The sequence below is a fragment of the Canis lupus genome, chromosome 3 (assembly GCF_003254725.2).
Source record: "Canis lupus dingo isolate Sandy chromosome 3, ASM325472v2, whole genome shotgun sequence".
Classification (NCBI taxonomy): Eukaryota; Metazoa; Chordata; class Mammalia; order Carnivora; family Canidae; genus Canis; species Canis lupus.
In genome coordinates, this window is record NC_064245.1 from 5896714 (window position 1) to 5914140 (window position 17427).

At 33.2% G+C, this 17427-nt stretch overlaps 1 long non-coding RNA gene across 2 annotated transcripts in view; it reads left to right on the plus strand.

The window, feature by feature from the left end:
• LOC112654076 (uncharacterized) overlaps positions 1-17427 on the plus strand; it is a 98118-nt gene that overhangs the window by 80090 nt on the left and 601 nt on the right. For both annotated transcript variants that reach the window (XR_004814651.2, XR_003132713.3), the window contains one exon: positions 11709-11756. This is a non-coding gene — a long non-coding RNA (uncharacterized LOC112654076). The remainder of the gene's footprint in view (positions 1-11708; positions 11757-17427) is intronic.

Below are 17427 nucleotides of genomic sequence, written 5' to 3' on the forward strand. Positions count from 1 at the left end.
TCTTCAACTCTTCCAAATATAAAAAAATGGAATATTATCCAATTTGCTTTTTTAGAGACTAGCATAACCTTGATTCCACATTTATAAGGAAGCTCATAAAAAATAAAAGTTACTCCTCAAATACTATTATGTATATAGGTCCAAAAATATTATTAAGTCAACTTTTTTATATTAAAATTTCTCAGAGTCCAAAATTACATGTAAATCTCTGTTCATGGGTAATTTTTGGTAGAAATTCTAATTGGCTTTATTATGCAAGATGCTTGTTTTAATTATACAACTCTGTCACTTCAATATGGTTCATCTTTCTGATTTTATGTCTTAAATAATTATGTACTTGCAAAATCTATTTTTCCAGTCTGCAGTGTATCAATTAACCTTTTTGTTAAATCTGTTGACTCTCGCTCAAAGTAACTTTTGTTGGATGGTTAATGCTGTATTATGTTTCCTCTCTGTTGAGGTCCAGTGTGCTCTGGTCGATGAAGATGTTGCTAGGTGACAGTTTTGAATTGGTTGGTGTCTTTCTGGTTTGAAAAACATTATGTTTTTGGAACTGGAGGCTTTCTCCTTCTGTCTCTTCAGATCTGTTTTCTTTTTCACCTTCTCCATCTTCTTCTTTTCCTCCTCCTCTGTCTCTCTGTCTCTGTTTCTCTCTATATATACACACACACACATTTGGGGAACGGGGGGTACAAAAGACCCATCTTTTTCAGCATAGCACACTATTGTGCATTTCTGCACAATTTTTTTTCTGAATTCCAATATAATTAACATACAGTGTTACATAAGTTTCAGGTATACAATATAGTTTTTCAGTGGTTCTATACATTACTCAGTGCTCATCATGATAAGTGTACATTTAATCTCCTCCCCTATTTCACCCCTCCTGCTCACCTCCCCTCTGGTAAACCACCTGTATGTTCTCTATATTTAAGAGTCTGGTTAGGTTTTTTTTGGTTTTTTTTTTTTTTTTTTTTTTTGCCTCTTTTTGGTTATTTGTTTTGTCTCTTAAGTTCCAGATATGAGTGCAGTCATATGGTATTTGTCTTTCTTTGACTGACTTATGTCACTTAGCATTATACCCTCTACATCCATTAATATTGTTGTAAATGGCAAAATTCATTGTTGTTTATAGCTAAATTATATCTGTATATACATATATACAAAAAATTGTATAAAATTCTTTGAACATTTATCTATTGATGGACACTTGGGCTGCTTCCATATTTTAGCTATTAAATAATGCTGCAATAAGCGTAGGGGTGCATATATCTTTTCAAAAGAGTGATTTCGTAAATTCCCAGTAGTGTGATTACTGGATCATATGGTAATTCAATTTTTAATTTTTTTAGGAACTTCCATACTGTTTTCCACAGTGGCTACACCAGTTTGTATTCCTACCAACAGGGGAAGAGGGTGCCTTTTTCTTGACATCCTCACCAACACTTGTTGTTTCTTGTGTTTTGATTTTAGCCATTCTGATAGGTGTGAGGCGGTATCTCATTGTGGTTTTGATTTGCATTTCCTTGAGGATGAGTGATGTTCAGCATCTTTTCATGCGTCTGTTGACCATCTGTATATCTTCTTTGGAGAAATGTCTGTTCATATCTTCTGCCTGTTTTCTAAATTAGATACATTTTACTTTTTAAATTAGAGTTAGTATTTTAGAATACATGTACTTCTAAATACTATTCTAAGCACATTGTATTAAGTTAATGCTAACAAAAGTTCTGTGTATGAGGTGCTACCAATATTATCTTATATTTTAAAAAACTTCCTCTTTTGCTCAGTAAGAAGCCTGAGGCAAGAGGGGTTTTGTCCTAGGTCATATTGTCTCTAAGAAGCAGAGGCAGGATTTTGGATGTACATAGATTATAGAGCTGACACGAGGACTTCCAGCCCTGTTTCCCGAACTTCCTATATCTTTCTTTCCTTCAACTAAACTAACTGATTCTTATGGATTGATTTTTTATATAAAATTTGTTGTCTTCTTCCCAAAGTATACATTGAAAAGAATGAAAATTTGAAAATTTTCCTTCATCTCTTTTCAGATTCTAGCAAGTGGGTGGTGGTAGATTTTGAATGTTTTTCATGCTTATATAAAAGTACTATGATTATCACCATGTTGGTGCTGCAATGTGAAGATTTCTTGCCAAATAGATCTATTTATTTGCCCCAATTTGCATATATCTACAATTATTTCATTTTCTTGTTACAATGACATCAATTTCCTCCTTCATGTGACAGCTCTGACCACTGTTTCTGACACCAGCAAGACTGTCTTATATTGTTATATCTTAAAATGTTTTTTTTTTAAAGATTTTATTTATTTATTCATGAGAGAGGCAGAGACACAGGCAGAGAGAGAAGCAGATTCCATGCAGGGAGCCCGATGTGGGATTTGATCCCGGGACTCTGGGATCACACTCTGAGCCAAAAGCAGATGCTCAACCGCTGAGCCTCTCAGGCATCCCTTAAAATGTTTGAAGTAAGAAAAAATATATATACTTAGCACTTTAATATATATTTTTCCTCAAATATTTTCAGAATTCACACTTAAATAAAGTTTAAGAAATATATTGAGTTATTTATATGCAGTCACACATTCCTCAGAATGTTACTGAGAATAATGTTATCAATAGGGGAAAATCACTAAAACATTTAAAATATATCCAAAGAGGAAAGGCATACTTAAAAACAGCAACAAATAAAAACAAAATTATCCAGCATTTTAAAACAGATTTTATCTATTTATTCATGAGAGACACACAGAGAGAGGCAGAGACACAGAGGAAGAAGCAGGCTCCTTATGGGGAACCTGACACTGACTGGATCCCAGGACCCCGGGATCATACCCAGAGCTGGAGGCAGATGCTCAACCACTGAGCCACCCAGGAGTCCTTAGCCAGCATTTTAAAAGTTTATTAATCAACTATATCTTCATACATACATTCATTTGCTAATTTATTCAAGATGCATATATATTCAGATATATACAATTCATTCAAGATAGATGAGATATATAAATAGATATATTGGAGGGATTTTTTTTTTTGACTGCCTACCATTTACTACCTAGTACATAATATCAGGAAATATATTAAGCATTAAGGTTACAGCAGTGATTAAGAACCATAGAACCTGGGCATTCATGTGGAAATATTTCTGGGGATAAAAAGAAAATAAAGAAGTGAGTAAGATATTTATAAATTATCATAGTTAGGAGAAACATCTCCATGGATCTCTCAGCTTTCTGTACAGGTTGGGCTTCTGAGCAGAAGATATGTTGGAAGACCAAACAGCCTTTCAGAAGCTAGAGAGAAGGTTTTCCCTCTCGACAGATTTAGATGTATATTTGCCTGAATATGCCTGTGGTTGTAAAGATAAAGCCCGCTCTGCCCACTTCCACAAATATTTGCCTAGAGAGATTTTCTTGTCCATCCAGGAGATTCTCCTATATTCAAAATAAATGAGAAATCTCTCTTCAGAGAGGAGTGTGGGTAGATTCATCAGCAGCCCTATAAAAATTCAAGTCTCCTCTTCTTTGGTGCAACCCACCACTCATGTAGGTAAGCATCTGGCCCTCATCAAGTTGCTCTTGGGGTATGGGAAACATAAGCTGATCTGACTACTGCTTTTGATCTTTTCCTGTGGTCTATTTTTGAATCAGCAGTCTCAATCTTTTATTGATATATCTCTCTATTCTATATAAACATATTTATCTGTATGTATCCTCTGGGTGGGTGCATGCATGTGTGTGCATCTGTAGTGCTCTGCTGGCTAACTAGTTAATTAGCAAATAGGGTAAAAATCTCAGATCCTTCACAATTTCTCATTTAATAATCATATGTGCTACAGGGAAATTACATTTATTAAGAGAAAGGAAATAAATGAATATATGGATGGGGATGGATGTATTAAGGGAAGGCTCTCAGCCAATGAAAATGAGACTTGAAGATAAGCCACCATCAATGCAAAGAAAATAAAAAAAAAATGAGGTAAGAAAACATGAAGTATTCAAGGAAGAGGAAAAAAATACTAGCATAATGGAAGCTTCCACAGTCAGAGACTGTGTCATGGAAGACAACAAGGTAGTTTTTCATATGCTGTTGTGACGATGTCTCTTATGACAGAGAGGTGTCTGCTGTATATGACAATGTGATTGTTACTGGCAAAATTAATATGATTCATTTTAGTGAAGGCATCAGGATGGCAGTTGATAAGAGTGGGTTAATTGGTAAGTAGAAAGTAAGAATACAAAATACTGAGTGCATTAAATTACTTGGAGATTTTTTTTTCTACTCTGTAAAGATACGAAAAGAGAAACTGAGAGATAGATAGGTTCAAGTGAATTTCTTTACATGCTATTTTTTTTTTTTTTCAAGTTAGGGTCATTCAATACCATTGCGTATTAGTCCTATGATGATCAAAAATACTGTTGGCTGTTAAGGGAGATATAATTCTGTACGATGGAAGGAGTACTGAACAATGTGGCCAGGGTTCTATAATATAGCCCTGGGTCATACTCATTAGGACAAATAATGGCCTACCTTGGACAAATAATGGCCTATCTAATCCTCAATTTTTTCATATTTAAAATCCAGAAAATATTTTTTAACTTCCATAAAGACTTATAAGATTAAAATGTGTTTAAATATGAGAACACATTTTCAAAATCAGTGGAAGCTATATAAAAATATAAGGATTTATTTCACCAGTTTTTACTAAAACAAGAAAAATAAAACTACTTGGTATTAATGAATAAAAGGAAACCACAATATGTAATACAATGTGCTTTTTTAACTGAATTAAAATACAACTCATTATTTTAATATTCAAAAATATAAAACTCCTATAACAATAGGGGCAATTTTATCAGGTCATAGCCAATCCTCATTATATTTTCAAGTAGGTAGAAGTCCTAGAAATTAGTCAGAATGCTTATTTAGTAAATGTAATCTGTTTTACCTATAAAACATAAAAGATTTAAAGTAGTTAAAATGGTTGGGAAAGTGTAATGAATTGTATTATTATACTTTTATACTTGAATAGAAATTCAAGCTAACAATTTTATAGGCTAAAAGTATGCTTTATGAAAAAAATGTTATATTTCAATTAATTTTTAAAATAATTTACTTGTTCTTCAAAGTGAATCAATTCCAAGACCTTTTAGAGAAAATGATACCAAATACTTTTGGTAAAGTTGACTCTAACAAAATAAATGGCAACAAAAATAGGCTTGGAAATGCTTGGATATTTAACTGTATCTTTCAGTTATCATTTAGTATTTTCTAAATCCAGATATCTCCCCTTCTCTCATTTTATTAACCAAGTGCTAAAGTTTTGCTGTGGAAATATTTATATTAAACTGTTTCATATGTTAATAAGAACCCTTCTCCCTCCAAAAAAGAGAAAGCGTTTTTCTCTTTCTAATTTCAGATTTTTGACCATTTTCCTTTAATCTTGAACACAGCATTGGGTTTGGAATGAGTGGGAAAAGAGAGGTTTTATGTTTTTGTTTTGTATCGGTACAGAAGAAGGGGACCAATGCTGTTCCTTCACCATTTTATTCAAATGTCACCATTCCTTCCTACTAATTCATAAAAATATTACCATTTTACAATTTTCTTTTTTTTTCAGGAGAGAGAAAGGAAATTAATTGTTTCCATATGACATGATCTGCTACAGGGGCAAACTCTATGAACTCCAAAAACTCTAGGAATTAATGAATGATTTTAGGGAATATTCAGGATATAAAATCAACAAATACAGCTATGATTCCACACACTAACAAATAATTATCTTTATAAAATTAACAAAAATGTTCCCTTTAAATAGCATTAAAAATAAAAATTTAGTATTAAATTTCAACGGGAGATAAGTGTCATGCTAAAAATGACCTATTTTGAGGAAAGCCTTTTTATTTTTTTTATTTTTATTTTTTATTGGAGTTCAATTTGCCAACATATAGCATAACACCCAGTGCTCATCCCATCAGGTGCCCCCCTCAGTGCTCGGCACCCAGTCACCCCAACTCCCGCCCACCTCCCTTTCTACCACCCCTTGTTTGTTTCCCAGAGTTAAGGGTCTCTCCTGTTCTGTCTCCCTCTCTGATATTTCCCACTCCTTTTCTCTCCTTTCCCCTTTATTCCCTTTCACTATTTTCTATATTCCCCAAATGAATGAGACCGTATAATGTTTGTCCTTCTCCATTTTACAATTTTCAAATATCCGAGGTTAATCCATGCATTTCGCATACTCGTGGGGACAATATGTCAGCCTGCCTGTTACATCATTTTTTTCTCTCTTGCTAGAAATCTGCCACCCCCACTTTATTCTTTTTAAGAGTTTTAGGATTCTTCATAGTAGTGATAATAAGTATAAAATCTTCCATTTGAATGAAAAGGAAATATTAAAAGATTTAGGGTCTCTCCTGTAAATCATGCAATTGTATATATATATTTTTAATTGTATATTTTTTTAAGGACTTTGATTCACTGATTGAATTGTTATATTTCTAAATGTGCATGTGACAGACTTCCGTTTTACTCTTGGATACAAAACTTATGTAGTCCAGTTAAATCTTAGATTTGTAATCTGTCAGAATTTTAAAAACCTAATACATCTATATTCACTGGTTTGAGTATAATATCTTGGTCTCCATGGCTGGCTAGTCATCAAACTGTTCTTTTTCATTTCTGTCATACTCCTTCTGAGATACTTACTAGATGTCACATATTTGATTAAACACAATTTTGGAGAAATAGAAGATCTATTTGATGGAACTAAAAGACTACTGTTAAATATTTCCCCTCAAATAGCGACTCTAACTCCTTCTCAAAGCTTTATTTATGAAATAACAACAGAATTTTTGCTAAGGGTCAAGATTATGATAAAATAAGGGGAAAAAAAGCCTTTTCCAAAGTTTAGACACATCCATTGTGTGTCTGTACATTGTATCTAACATAAACATGTCAGGTTCATATTTTTTTTTTCATCAGCCTTTGTTTTTATTTCTGGTATAAATGGAGGTATCCTTTTCCTTAAATATTAAAGTCATGAATGTAGTTGGTGAGCAAAAAGTTAGCTGTACCTGGCCCCGTGATCCATTCATTCTCGCTAGCAGGGTACAACCCCAGGGGGGAGAAAAGAGGGCAAGTGACCTGGCCTAATCTTCTTGTCAACTGGGCCTCTGGGTACATAGACTAATGATATTTTCTAGGAGGAAGAGACCTTATCTATAGAACTTCTTAGCAAGATGTCCCTGGCTAAAGGATTACTTATAGTAAATAAAATTGCAGTCACCAGATTTATGAGGCATGGCTCCCCGGAGAATGTCATGTAAGCCATAGAACTCTGTGGATATAAAATAGAGATGTTCTATAACTTAAATGCCTCCCATTGTGATAGGTAAAGCCACAAAACCTCCTTTCAAAACCTTACCTGTTATTCTGGGCAAGAGGATGCATGACTGATACTGGGAGAGAGGAACTTGCAGGGTTGCCAGATTTAACAAATATAAATACAGATGCCCAGTTAAATTTGAATTGGAGAGAAAGAATGAAATTTGTATGTCTGTTAAGTATGTCCCATGTAATATTTGGTATTGACCCACAGTAAAAAAAAATGTGTTATGTCTTTACAATTTAATTTAATCCCATATTTTATCTGAAATCCTTAATCTGGAGAAACAGTTGGGATATCCCAGGAGAGGTAGCATTTATTGTCTTCTGTGTCCTTGCCTCGGAAATACTCATACTCAACATCCCTGGTAAGCTTGATACAGGGTAATATCTCAGATTCATAAGTCTTATTTGACAATTTGATCTGAGCTCAGTAGAATATATATATATATATATGAATCTTAAGGCATCATACTATTTTAAATTTGTTAAAGTAATTGTTCATGGATCACTAATAGTTCATTTTGCTTACATATCAACCAAGGGCCAGATTTGTGCTTTATATACACACTACGCAGATGCATAAATCTCACATCCATACCCACCCATATTTTTGCTTACATAAAAAGTTATGTCCCATATAGTAGAACATTTCTAACATGTAGAAATGAGACAAAATGATTGGCTGTCGTTCCAGTGCCATCCAGAAGTGTTACTTAAAATAGGCATACCCAATGGCGATGTAATTCTATATAGGAAAGTACCTTGTTTGACTTCCTGTTTACACTTGAATAAGAACCCTGAACCTATGAAATTTTATGTTAACTTGTAGATGATTTCTTATAGAAATGATAATAATTTCTGTTTTATAAAAAGAAAATCCTAAATTCTATGTCATTATTGTCCTACGAGAGTATGTAGTTTTATGTTTGACCTAGACATCATAAATATCACTGTTTCTTTCAAAGCCCTCTCAAGTTCTTTGAAACAACTTTGTCTTGTCTTTTCTTTTATTAATGCACTCAATAGCACTTTGGCCCATGTTTATTCTATGTTTATATGTAAATCATATCTTTAAACTTTTTTTAAAAAAATAGTATTTTGACATACCTAATATTGAAGAGCTTATGGTTTGGTGGGGAACCTGCTGACTAAATAGATGAATTGTATCTTCTGGCATTACTAGTTTGTCCACCTCTTCTATTAGACAAGGTGTTGAGAACAGTGACTGCATTCAGTTGTGTTGCATTTAGGAAGTGACTGAGTCAAATCCACCCAGTTAAACCCAGTATGTTGCAGATGGTAGATGATTAATATATGGAGCTCTAATTGAAACATATATCTATCAAATGACATATTACTCAGTACACTGCATACAGCTAACATAGGATTGTAAATAACACTGATAAATTCTTATAGCATCCCCAAAGAGGCTCTGCAGCGTGACACTTTTAATCAGTACTTTAATAAGAAAGAATGAATGATGACCTTTTTTTTTTTTCTCAAATGACCACTGTCCTACATACCATCCGTTTGACCTTCCAGATTCACTCCTTATACTTTTCTTTACTTTTTGTTCCTTAAGACTGACCTGTATGGAACTCTCTAAATTCTCTTGCCCTCTGGATTTAGTTTGCTCTTAACAAATGCTAACAAGAACTAAGAAAGAAACTCTTAGCACTGCCGGTGGCAATAGGCTGCTTCCTTATTCTTTCGGCTTCTAGAGTCTAAGTTCAGCAAAACATTGGCAATATATAAGATGACTACAAAAGATCCTGAGTCTTTCAATATCATACAATAATTAATTGATTGGTTTATATCCTACTCCCCTCCTCAGAATTATCAGATTGCTTACTTAAGAAACATCGAAAAATCACAAAATGACCTGAAATAGAAAAGTAGTAATGAAAGAAAAGATTGTGTTAGAATGAGGGAAAAGTGATGGATGATGGGGCTAAGCTAAAGTGCATATAATGATGACCTCTACCTGTACAATTTTGAGGAGTCACGAATTTGTCCAAAAAATTAAGAAAATTTTTACCCATTTGCAGTTGATTGTGTCTAAATGGAAAGAATACTGCTTGAAGAAATTCAAGTGCTCATAGGATGAGATACCAATAGATATTCTCTCCAAGATCATTAAAAATCTTTGTAATGTCAGGAAACCATTTAACAAATCATTTAATATAATTACAGACTTAATATGATTTTGGTTATAGTTTTGGTTTGTTTTAGGTAGGTGTTTTGCCTTGTTTATAACAAAACTATCAATATAAGACTGGACAATTTACATACAAGTGTAATTCATATACAAATACAGAAATTCTGAGGGGAAGATTGAGTGTAAAAGAAGACGTAGTAGAATGCAATGTTATCATCCAGGAGAATATTTTAGAATAAGTGAAATTCATTCAACTGGATTCTAGGTAACTCTTAAACTATACTAAGTATGAGATTTTACTCTGTCAAATGCCTCATTTGCCAATATTGCACATTGCCAGTTGAGAAGAGACTCGCAGATATAGATGTGCTACAGTCACAGTGGGAGAAGAGTGAAGGTCTTTTTGAGGAGGTTCAGAGGCTAATGATGACTTGTGCTTGAAGAGAACTCCTTCTCAGTCTGCCCTGAACTGAAGTGCTGGCAAGGCCATGTTTCCTCTTAGAAAATTATTTTAAAACAACTTCACCACACTGTCAAATGGATAGTAAGGGCAGGCGAGCTTGACCCACAGAACCAATAAGTAGTAACTTTGTAATTTGAACCTAGCTCTATTGAACAACTCAGTCTCTGCTTTTTCCGATTTACCATTAATAACATTTATTGTTAGCTATTAGATTAATATTACTCTGGACATTATTATCGCTATGGTACGCTTGTAAATACAGATGTTTCAAATAACGATGCAATGACCTCAATAAATAATGCCGCTTCTCGATGAATTGCTCCAAAATGAAGTGGCTCTTTAAAATTAGATGTTTTAGCGTTCCCTACTAAGTGTCCAACTGCTCATTAAGAATGAAAATGTGTTTCACATATGCTGGTCTTTGACCTTTCTATTTGTAGAGTATTTTACACTTATGGTTTCATTACCTTCTCCAAAGCCCTGACAATATTTGGCAAGCTTTAGAAAATAGTAACTTGATCAGCTTGACTTAGGGCCACCCAGCAAGTCAAGAGCAGTCAAATAAGTGCAAGACCTCAGGCATTTTGACTCTCTTTTTACCTATCTTGTACAAAAATATTTATATATCAAAAATGTACTTTTTCCTCAGAATTTATATTGATAAATTATTGTTAAGAAATTATTTAAAGAACATTTAAGGAAGTAAAGCAAGTTGATAATGCTCTAAGTTATATTGCTAAATTTTTTAGCTCTTGGTACCAGTAAGGTGGAAATTTCTGAGTCATGGTTGCCAACTGTTTGAAACTCCTGATTGATAAGCAGCTGCCAGAAAGACTCAGTTATAAGAGGAAATATTTTACAACTTTTCTGCTAAAAGTAATCTTTAGTACACGTCTTCTTAAATGAATATTTGCTTTTTCTGAAAATTACCCAAAAAAGCTAAGAGGCTTATTAAATTAACTCCATAATTCATATGAGATTATTTGCATAACCACTGCAATGAAGCTTTCCTCCCTCACACTAAATCCATTCCAAAGATAATTGTGGAATAAAATCAGAGAGCTTTACAAGCAAAAAGGCCCGTAGAGATAATTGCTATCCTTGTTATGTATGTAAAGAAGTTGAGGTCAAAAAGATTAAGTGACTTGTTCAAGGTCACACAACTAACTGGTAAGTAGAATTTAGAGATCCTGACACTCACTTCATAATATTGTGCTTATGATCTATTTAATAGCTTTCTGTGAAAAGCAGTAAATAGCTTAATCACTTGATCACAAGGGTACATTGATTCGACAAGTCAAATATGACACAGCTTAAAAGGTGCCTTTTAGGAAAGATGTTTACCTTATCCTTGTTTACACAGCAAGGAACTTTGAGGAGTTAATTTCAAAACTGTAAGCTGCATGAATCAACTTTGATGAAATACAAACATAGAAAATCAAAACAACCTCTAAGTATTTTAAGTAGATAAATTTAATAATATAACTTAGAAATATGCCCCATTGTGTTTGCAGCTGAATGAAATGGAGGTTGATTCAAAATTCTTCATGTGAAGGCAGTTTACAAAAACATCAAGAAAGTAGAAAGTAAATCCAAGTAGTGAAAAGAAACTCACTGTGATCACTATACATGAAATCAAATTCTTTTTATTCGACAATTATTTTTATTTTTATTTTTTTAGGGAGGCGACAAGAGAATAAAGTAGAAGACATTCCATCAACGATAAAAGGTAAAAATCCAAACCCGGATTAACTTAACAATAACATCAAATTGAAACTATACATTTGAAAACCAAATTTAGCTATGTGTACAGTTTCATTAATTAACATAAAAAATGTTTTTAAGAGCAGAAGTTTGCATTATTAGGATCTTAAAGAAAATAACCTTAATCGTTGTGAATTATGAGACTGTGCTATGAAGAAAGACTTTAGAATCATAATACAAACATTAAATGTATTTTCACATTTAGAATTAATCCATCAATATTTTTTGTTCATTAATAGATTAAATTTTTGCAACAAATTTAATTATGATTAAAGAACAGAATGTAAAGTGTATCAGCCATGACAATGTAAAGCTTATTTGATAGAGATTAGGAGATGGTAAGGAGAAAATGTTTAGGGAACAGAAAATGTATAGATATTCTGCTTTTACAAAGATGTGCTGCCTATTCTGACAGAGAAGGAAATAAAAGTTTAGATTATTATTCTAAGTAAGAAATTTTATTTATGTAATGAAATAAAATAAAAATGTATAAATGAAAAGGATAGTTCAAGTGTACAGTTAAGACAAATTCTGCTATGATATGCATATAATAGGTGATATATAAACTATATACTTTAAGAAAGAAAAGCATAGTATATTATTTAGAGATATAAAATTAGCCACCAAAAAGAAGGAAAGCTACTTCGAGATATCTGTTGATAAGCATACCCCAGGAAATGGTAAAATACTTTCTCTTTATATTCTTTTAATTCCTAAATCATATTTATATATTAATAATTTGGATTGGATTATAAATTCTTTATTAAAATAGTAATTATACAATTACTGGTTCTGACTTAAAGTCATCGGTAAGATGGTCTCTAATCTGTTACCAAATTTCACTAAAACTAAAATTATAAAATATATAACCATTGATAGTCTTCGGTAATATTTTCAATTAAGTAGTTCACAGAATATCATGGTTATTAGGAGAAAACTGACATAAGTGAGAACCTGTGGATTGTCTGCTATATTGAATTAAATCCCATCCTGCATTCCATTAGAAGATTTTTGAAAGAAGTGAAAAATAATTTAAGTGACATATTTAGAGGCTAGTTAAGACTGTACTTCTAAATATATAAAGTTGACAAAACATGTTAGACATTTGGGGAAAGTAGTTTTATGTATTCTCATACTTATGATCTTTTAAATTTTTATTCACTCTTTGGAAATATTTAGTATTGGGAGTGATTTTTTTTAAACTAGTGAGAACAAATGAGAACCATATATTCTAGGCATTTAAAATTAACCGCATATTATTTTAGGGTTATTAATATAGTATAATAACATGTCAGTGTGCTATAGTCAGCATTACTGTACAATATAAACATATTTAATATATTTTTGAAAGGTAGGTATATTTTAGTTTTGATTAACAATTTTAATAACAATATAAATGGTGGAATATGTTTTAAGCAAGATTTTAAAATATGAAATAATATTGCATCATAAAAATGTCTCAGATTATTAAAGAATTTGTACAGTGTATGTGGATTACTTTGTTCTGTAGAGAATATAATGTTCACAGAAATATTTACATGTGAGGTGCAAATTTTTGCTTGAACATCACAGATATTTTAGAAATATTTCCTAAGCTGTGTTCATTGTGAGAAACCTTTATTTTAGTTCCAACAATGCCAGTAAGTGGTTATGAAACAGTTGGTGAGTCATTAAGTTCTCTGAGCTACAGGTTTGCACCAAGTTCAAACTGTGAGATTCTAAACAATAAATTATTTTACATTCTTAAGTTTTAAAATTGTCTCTTAGAAATCTTAGGTTATCTTCTAACCTAAAAATACAAGCAACTTAAGTACAGAAGTAAAACAAATGATTATATAGTATTAGTTATATTTTAGCAAATGAGGACAATAGGTCCTCTAGCAAGTTAGAAAACCTACCGTGAGCAGAAGCATACTGTAAATGAGTTGGGCAGGAAGACTATGAAACAGTAAGGGTATGATGGACTTTGTTGAGCTCCATACCGAGCGCATGTTTCTTCAAAAATGGGCAGACACTGTACAGATTTAATTGATTATTGCTATGTGAGAAGGGGTGGGTCTTATGCTGCTGGTGTGCAGTTCCTTACAGAATCCATAAATCTAAATTTTATATAAAATATCTAATTTTAAAATGTGAGCAAGTGATTTTAACTATGTGAGCAAACAAAATAAATCTGGCCAAATATGGCCCGTAGAGAACAATAAATTTATTTTTTTGCCTGTTTTACCATTTCATAGTTTCATAGTTCTAAGAGTTTTTTTCATCCAGTGACGTAGAATGGGGAGCTTAACAGAAATATTTTAGTCCTTTGATTTTAATTAGTGTTTACATTAATTCCTTAGAAAATATCATTTCATTTCATTAAGATTAAAAGAAGTATTCTTTAAAGCTTATCTAATGACTTGTCTTACCTTTTATTGAGATAATACTGGATTGAGCCATTACCAGACACTTGCTTTTATAACTGCATTTTATCCTAAAGACTTTCACATTCATCAGCTTTTAGCATAGTCAGAAACCCTATCCTCTTTGGACCCTAAGGGAACAGAAAATTAATTATGAAGTTAAGGAGGTAACTATGTTTTGAAATAATTGTATGGGGCAAATGAAATGTAGTGTAGTAGAGTACGGCACCTTTCTTCTAGCTCAATTTGAATAGCATTTGGAGTAGGAAAATTGAATATATGCCACAGTTTCTAATGTCAAGGAGTCTAGAAATGTAGTGCTTATAAAGTTATTAACTTTCCAAAAGGTAAGTGACTATAAACACACACACACACAAGCACATACACATGGGCACGTACACACACACACACACACACACACACACACACAGGCTAAATCTGAATATGAAACTCACTTTGTAACAAATTTTATTGTAAGCCACCAGGGTCTTGGCGTCTAGTGTTAGATACCCATGGATCACGTGTGTATGTTGAGGGGGGAGCTGTGTGTGAGACCCACTGTATACCTAGTGTCTAGAATATTGACTGACACATGATAGGTTGTCAATGCACATTTGTTTAATCACTGACTTATGTTTATGGGGATTTCGTGGCATAGTTTTGACAAATGCAGTCCTGTCTCCTCTGCGTGCATATGTGTAGAATGGCAGTGTTAGAGAGATTGTTGGCTGTTGCAGTAGGAAAAACTGCTCATGGAACCAGAAACACTGTGGTAGGGCAATAACAGACAAGACAATCTTATAGGCACAGAGGATCTGCACAGAAGGATCTGAAGGTGAAAGGAGTACGCTATTTATATAAAAAGAGAGAGGTGAACCAAACAGGTCATGTGAATTATCTACACCAGAGAAATAAAACAGCTTTTCTATCAGTGAGCTTACTGTGTCTTCTGTGTTTGTTTTGAACTAAAAGATTGAAAGAGTGCTGTGTTATTCAGGTTCAAACCCGTCAGTGACCTCTCAACTTTTACAAGATGTCTTAACAACTTTAGACTTTTTTAGTTATTGGTTCAAAGATAAAATGTTAGGGGTGTGCACAGGGTTTCTCCCCTCAGTTGCAAATAAATTGAAGCAAAACTAAATTCAATTTAATTTTCCCCTGGCACAGTGGGTGATCATTGAGATTGGCCATTTGCCGTTCAAAGAAACTGAACTATGTTGTGCTTTTTGGATAAAGCTTTTTCTAGCCATATGTATTCCAGATGATGTACTTGTTCCATGTTTAAATCATATTTCTTCTTACTCCCATTAGGACAGCATTATAACTAAAATATGATCTTGATATTTATGAATGAAAATATTTATTTTCAGTGGAATTTTTTCAAAAAAATTACAACACTCTAACTCTTACAAAGCTGGTGGTGTCTACATTTCTACAGCTATTTCATGTAGTTAAATTATGAAATCTTTATTATCCGTCTTTTATAATAGTAAAATAACAAAAAAAAATGTATCGGTTTTGTCCTAAAGGAACTCTGAAAAAGCAAAGAAAAATATTTTAACTAATAGAACAAATATAGTGTTTAATCCACAAACAAAAATACATACTTTTCTATATAAAGTCCATAGTGTAAAATGTATCTCTCCTGCTTTCCCCTTGCCGTCTACTTTTGTTCTATGCAGTAGATCATTGGCATGTTATAAAACAGGTGTGACAGTTATCAGAAAACAAGTTTGAATATTAATTCAGAGAGCTCTGAAATTCCATTCTGTTATTTGAAATGTAAATACCTGACTTGTAGAGCCTTTGGTCCAGCAGACATTGTATACAGTTTTAGATCAACTCAATAACTTATATATTGTGGATTTACTGTACATCTACTGCACATTACATATATCCTTCCAGCTGCCAGGGACCAAAATTAATTTGAGTCAATTCCTAGTCTCCAGAGCCTACAGTCTAGTGAGGAATCCAAATTTCATACAGTGTAACCTTCAGGCACCTGAAGTGTCAGTCTTATCAAAGAGGAATTCAGTAAAAATTAAGGTTCTTTGGGCTAACCACAGAGTTAGTGAATGAGACTATTTGAGGGTAGAGCCACAGATCTACTCATTGAACATCAAGTAGTTTAGCTTGGCAGGCCCATAAATTAGTTAACGACTAAGCTAGTAAGCCGTTAAAATCTGCACATCATTTTATCTTTTTCTCTGCTCCGGAAATGCACTAGCACCCCCATACACACATAGGCAGACCCATGCCTCCCGTAGTAATAGCCAAGGCATTGCAGCCCTGCACTAGCAGCAGGAATTCTATCTTTCTTACATTTCTAGTTTGGATTCTCTGTCTCTGCTGCACACAGCATGTTCCTTTCAACGAATTCCTGGGAGAAGCTGGTGGATAAGCACATTGGAATATTTGATGCAGAGGAGCATGTCATGATTGTATAACTTTTCAAGTATTTCAAGGGTTAATTGATGATTATACATAAACTAAGAGAAATCTGAATCTGCATTTCATGCCTGTGTGAAGCATGCTTTCGTATAAAAGAGATTATTTATATTTAGAAGGCAGAAGTGTATAGATTGGAGAGATTTTCATTGTCTTTACTTAGAGGTATTTTACTCCCAGAAGAACTCCAAAGTACCAAAGAAAAAAAGAAAAAAGGTGAATAGAATTCTATCTCCATTTAGCATGTAGAAACCTGAAGGAGAATGTTTCTCTTATCTTAATAATGAGAAAAATGAAATAACCTACAAAATCATAAATTTTCCTGTCAAAGAGCTGAAATTGCAAAGCAAACAAGGAAACCGATACCCAAAGAGTGACAAGCTTCTCTGAAGAGAGATTGTTTATATGGATTGTTTCACCGTTAGCACAGCATGGGAGGACGAGCTCGCTGTTCTAAATGCTAATCACAAAAAATCAACTAAAATTGTAATGAATGACCATAGGCCAGATTTTGAAAAGCATATGAGTTTAGAACAGTATTTCTCAACTAAGTACTATTGACATTTTACACTGGATAATGCTGTTATGGACTGTCCTGCACATTGTAGTACGTTTATAATTTTCCTTGGCCTCTACCTGTTAGATGCCAACCCTCACCTTTTGACAATCAAAAATGTCTCCAGATGTTGCCTAAATGCACCTGGAATAAGGGAAAAAATGTCCTATGTTGAGAATCATTGATTTAGAATAACTGAAAACCCAAGACATGAGGGGACTATGCAA